General features: G+C 31.2%; 1 long non-coding RNA gene across 7 annotated transcripts; it reads right to left on the bottom strand.

Annotated features, from left to right (window-relative positions):
• Positions 1-729: 729 nt before the first annotated feature.
• LOC103501079 (uncharacterized) lies at positions 730-5398 on the bottom strand. 7 transcript variants are annotated; one of them, XR_007824828.1, is made up of 5 exons: positions 4917-5391; positions 3731-3917; positions 3290-3582; positions 2513-2601; positions 730-1036 (listed from the first exon to the last, which is right to left on the bottom strand). It is a non-coding gene; the product is annotated as an uncharacterized LOC103501079 (long non-coding RNA). The 7 variants fall into 7 exon arrangements; XR_007824829.1 differs by lacking the exon at positions 730-1036 and adding an exon at positions 1915-2137; XR_007824827.1 differs by having other exon boundaries at positions 2513-3582; positions 4917-5398.
• Between the last annotated feature and the right edge of the window lie 650 nt (positions 5399-6048).

Here is a 6048-nt window from a genome sequence, read left to right as displayed (position 1 = left end):
TCATCCAGTCATTGTCATTAACATGAAGGTTATTATCAAAGGAACTACTACTTTATACCATATACTTAAATGCTTATACCTTCATCTTTTTCAATTATGTAACTCAGGTGAATTGTTTTACCAATACTTTTTTACACTTTGCACACTTCCAATGCAAGCTTATTACATGGAAGCTTTTGTATTTGTGAAGAATATTAACTGTAGATTCTCATACATGCAAACATATTCTATATGCATCCTGAGTTAAATAGGCTAGCTCGTAAAAAAAAATGGCCTACGATGACAATTGAATGCTGTCATTGAAAGATTTTGTGACAGTTATTTGTAGTTATTGATGTGGCAGTCATGGAAAGTATTTTATGACAGTTGTACAAAACTGTAACGAAATGTGTTTTTCATGACAGAGAATAAATGTCACGAATTACTTATTTTATGACAGATTATAACTGTTATTATTTAGATTTTATTAGAGAGAATAAATATCATTACTTATATTTATGACAAATAATAACTGTATTGTTTATATTTTATGACAGAGAATAAGTGTCATTATTAATCTTCTTCGACATATATTAAATGTCATTATTTATCATTTATGACACTTATTAACTATCATCATTTAACATACCAAGACTTTAATTAGCTGTCAAGAAAACGTTTTCGATGACAGTTTTTTTTAAGATTAAAATGTCATAATTGTATTTTTAGTCTATGTTTTTCTTGCCCTAATTTTTATTGAATCTCTGTTTTTCTTGTTGTCCTGCCATTACACAGACCAATACAATCACAAAAGTACTATACAATATACTCATATGCAAAGAAATGGTGAATGCCTTAATATATATACTTTAATATATGTACAATTGTTCGTAAAGTGTTTGTACAATGAAGAATGAACATATATGTTTGGGTACGAACAAGTTATTTAAATAAGTACATTTGAACCAAAATTTGGCTACTAAACCTACAAAAAGGCCTATAAATCAATCAATTGCCGTAAATATGGCTTCATTACTCCAATAGATTCTTGCAAAACCTAGTAAGAAAACAAAATGAAATGTTAGAGTATGACTATACATCTAGATAAGAATATGCAAAATAAAAGCATATGCCACGAGAACATTGCTATTTTTGAAAGATGATGAAACTTTGAAGTCATTGGTTATTGAGTTGAGTCTGCCACACCCTCAAGGTGATCAATTTGGTGCAAATAGCAAAAAATGTTTTCCAATTGAAGGAGTTCAAAAGTCAATATAGCAATTGGCTAAGGCTTATGTTGTTGTCAATGATGCTGATTACCATCAACTTATTAGTCATTGGTATGTTTGCAAATAATTAATTACCCCCTAAAGAATGGTGTTCAATATATTGTCCTCAATCGAGAAGGTAATGAACAATTTTAACATTCTACATCAAAGTATTTCTTCTCTTAAAAAACATTCTACATCAATGTAAATTGACACTAAGCTGTATGTAGCTCAAGCAGACTTTTGACTTGCGAGTCCTAGACACATGGACACTCCAAAGCCTAATCAACTAGATCCTCACCAAATAGTAAAAGAAACCCATAGTGATCGGAACCAATTGAATTCTTAATATTAAATGCATATATGACGTAAAGATAAGTACATTACAATTCAAAACTTTTCTCAAAATCAGTTAAATATGGACCAAGCCAACTTAGCCATACCTAATCGACCATCCAGCAAAACTAGAATGTAAGAAGTGGCTATAACTACTCTTACAAAAATCATATTTACAAATAACACATCAAATGGGCACTACATATCTCAAGTCTATACTTATTCAATGTAGAAAGTAAAATTTTAGTTAGAGCTTGCATCATTAGCCAATAGAATAATAATACACAAGCTAGCCGAATATAATAGTGATTGCAGTTCTAAAGAACTAAACTAAGATAGAATAAAAGTCACTAAAATTACCTGTTCAAGAGAGTAGTATCTTTCTTAATGAAGTCATAACATTGAAGAAGCATATTCTCAAAGAAATCAAGAGCAATTACACTTGAGAAAGATCCATATGTTGCAAAATTTCTGGAAAATAAACCCCTACCACAACTTGTATCCACTAAGAGACCACCTTCAACTTATTTAAAACACTCCATGGCCATTTTAAACTACAATGGTGTATAGTTACAGAAAAGGTATCAACTTATAGTCACTTTGTCCAATGAATAATACCAAGGCAATTATGTAACATTGCAATTAGATCACTTGTTTTTCTCCATGAATAATCTTTTATGTAATTTTATTGCTTTGAATGATAGTTTTGGGATTAAAAATGCCTTCAGTTGTTCTAAAAAACAGATCAATGGAAATAAACAAGAATAAAATACAAGAACAGGCAATTTTCAAAGGTTCTAGCAAATAGATATTCATTAAACTGGGGTTCAAAGGTTCTAGCAAACGACTTAAAGTCACAAAAGTAACAAACTTCCATGTAAATTGAGGCTATAAAAGTAAAAAATATCCAAATATGAAGTCAAACTTACATCAACCAAAGTGACAAAACGATATGTTGTTGTTCTGTTGTGGAGTCCAAATATTGGGACACCTTCCAATGCCAGAGTATGAAATTTTTCTGCATAAGGAAGATAGCAAATACTTGAAAATCAATCAAATAAACCATAGAACTATACATTTAATATCTCATTGAATAACATATATATATTATCTTCTATGCATTACAATTTTGTTTATAAAGGAAAAAAATTCTTTGAGAACAAACCTAAACAAAAAACAACTACGTAGCATTTCTTCATCCAAATCTCGTACCAAAATATATAAAACAAAGTAGATTTAACTTCCCATACTTCATTTGGAAACCCATACAAGCATAGACTTTCTTTCTTCGTAAGCATCAAAGAACCGATATATATATATATCTAAAAAGGGAGTTCATCAACTAATAGAACCTCATGACAGCAATTGAAATTATAGCAAAAAACAAGAAACTTAATAACCTTTTAATGAGTAATATGATACCTCATATACAAAAGTTTGTCCAAAGGTGGAAGAAGTTTTGTTGGGGAAGTTCCTCACTTTGGGATATGTAGTAGGATTGCAATATAAGCTTCTACCAAATATATTCATGCTCGATTGATGCATTCCATCACTCATATGTTTATACACCTTTCTCTTTAATGGATTGCACATATGAATGTATATCAAAGCTAAAGATTGATGGTGTGAATTCTAACCTAAGATCATCTAAGCCTCAAAGCTTATCAAAATAGATGAGATATTAAGTAAAGAGATATAAATTTTACCTTATGATTGAAATTTTTGATGCCCAGTATCCCAAAGTGAATGCCATTGCATGAAATGCCAAAACTAGAAGAACCAACTAGGCTCCATGGATCGAAAAAATTTGGCTTCTGTTTATAGTAAGGGGGATACCAATACACAATGTAAGTACAGATAATTGCTTTTTTTTCTCAGAAAAGGTCTTTAAGTGCCATATTTGCAATCCCGCCACTAATAAGTAAACAAAAGGGAGAGCAAACTCAATCATGCCATCTTTGTGTTTGTACTTCTGTTCAGATTTTGCATCTCTTCCTCCCTGCCACCACACATTGTTCAAAATTTTCAAACCAACATAGAGAACTATAACAAAATTCACTTTTTTTTCTTTCTAAAATGCCTTCTTTTAAAAAAAAATTAATCACTTGAAAAGTTAAAAAAAACACAACCTTACTATTCTGTTTTACCTTTCATGAAGATAGTACATCTTTTCTTGAATAGAATTGGCAGTTATGTGAGAATATGCGAGAATACCCATATGAGAATTGAATAAATTGAGAAACTTGCCCAAAAAAGAACACAAAGTTGGCTTTGAAATATTAACTACACTGAGCCCAGCCATCTATTGGCACACCAACAAAGTTATAAGCCATCCTGGGAGAGAGAGATAGAAACCAACATCAATTCATAAGTGTGAAAAATGAGAACTTACCGTAAGGGCCTTTGATAAATCTCCTTTTGTCAAAAAAATTATGTATGTATGTATTAAACAAAACAACACGTATTACAGGCAACACATAAATACAAAACGCCTACAGAAAACACACGCATGATTCATAAACGCCTACTATATTATGATTTCTATATTATAATACCAAACACCTACCTTACCGCATATAATTTCTCTTGCTTCAATACATCAACAAAACTCATCCCTCAAAGTCTTAAGTAAACGAATTCTTAAGAACCAAAGCATAGCTAAGTTATTGAATTGACGAGTTCACAAAAACGTACCTGGTTTCAAATCGGTTCATGTAGATTTCAAAACACATAGGCCATATTTCTTATAGTGAATGTGTAATGTTTAATTGATTGATCGAAACAAAGTCTTAATATAAACTTACCGAAAATGACTTGAGTCATAGCTGAAAAGTGATTAAAGAAGTCCAAAACTACGTAAAAAGAAGTTCCAAGTATTTTGAATGAGATAATGAAACTTTTTAACTAACAAACAACTAATAGATTTCTTTTGCCACGACAAGAATTAATGCTATTTGGGAGTTCTTGAGAATTATTATTCATCCATTAGACTATGAATGAATCAATTCGCAAGTTTTTTCAGAAATAAATCTCGGTAGAATACTTTTTAGGCACATTTCCCCGGGAAGATAAACAATAAAACTAGAAGAATTCAACTTCTAGAACAATGCAACTACGGAGCGGAACAAGTTCTACAAGAAATGACAATGAATTCAAAAAAAAAACTAAAATTCCCTTCAATTGGATAGAAGTAGGACCAAACAATCAATTGAAATAAAACAAAATAATAGCAATAACACTATACCAAACTGCCAAAAAAATGCATCCTTCATACACATATCGACGTAGACATAAGCAATACAATCAAAGATAAATAAGAAATGGGAAAGAAACCTTTTCTTCCTTCTTCTTCTTCTTCTCAAGGTCTTCTATTTCATGTATTTTGTCCGGTTCCATCTAAAAATCAAATGAACCAATCACTAACCAATGTTTGCAAGAAGATATAGAATGTGAGACGAATGGGAGACGTCTGCGATCTTACTGGAAGGCTGAGACTGTGGCAGCTGAGGGTAGCATGGTAATGGGAGGGAGGGGACGACTAAACGTGAGATAGGGTTTAAATGAAAAATAATTGAACATGGCTACCGTGGAGATAGCTACCGTGGAGATGGAAAATGGGGATGGTTGTCATCATTTGTCGTTTATGGTTGCCATGGAGATGGAAAATGGAAATGGTTGTCGTCATTTTGTCGTCGTTCATCGTTTGTGGTTGCTGTGGAGATGGAAAATTGTTCGTGGCTGCCATAGTTTAGGTTAGTTTGAGATGGAAAATGTAGAAATGGAAAATAGGGTTTTAAGGTAGTATAGTGGAGATGGAGAGAAAATGGGCTTCAGATTTTTTAAGTTTTTAATCAATCTTTTTTTTTTTTCTTTCTCTTCGTTTAATTTAAAATAAATATTTATTATTTTATTATTTATATTTAATGACGTTGAAAAATTGTCATCGATTTATGACACTGAAAAACTGTCATAAAATTGTTCAAATCTGAAAAATTTCGTCTTTTCCCACCCAAAAGCGAATTTTGGCATTTATCACAGTTTTTTCTTCTCTCTTTTCAATTGGGGTTTTAGTGAACTGTCATATTAGGTTTTTTTTTCCTTGCAGTGCTTAAAGAAATTTTATTTGGTTATTGGTAAGTAAATTTTTGTGATTTGCTTGAAGTTGTATGATTTTACCTATAGTATGTTTTTCAACTGGCAATTGAAATGTTGAACTCTTTTCCTCCTCCTTTAAAAAGGCTTTCACCATGTACTCTACTGATTCACGTCATGAAGGTTTCTCAATGCCCAACTCAAAATGTTAAATCTTCTTCCCATCTTCTATAGTATTGATTGGGTATTATACATTTATTTATTATTTTTATTCGTAATATTTCTTCCTATATTGATTAATGGTATTTCTTCTATATAAGAAGATTGTTATTTGTTGTAGAAGTGTAAGAAGAATACAATAGTTTTATTCCTC

This window comes from Cucumis melo, chromosome 11, assembly GCF_025177605.1.
Source record: "Cucumis melo cultivar AY chromosome 11, USDA_Cmelo_AY_1.0, whole genome shotgun sequence".
NCBI classification, from domain to species: domain Eukaryota; kingdom Viridiplantae; phylum Streptophyta; class Magnoliopsida; order Cucurbitales; family Cucurbitaceae; genus Cucumis; species Cucumis melo.
This window is presented reverse-complemented; position numbering and strand designations above follow the sequence as displayed.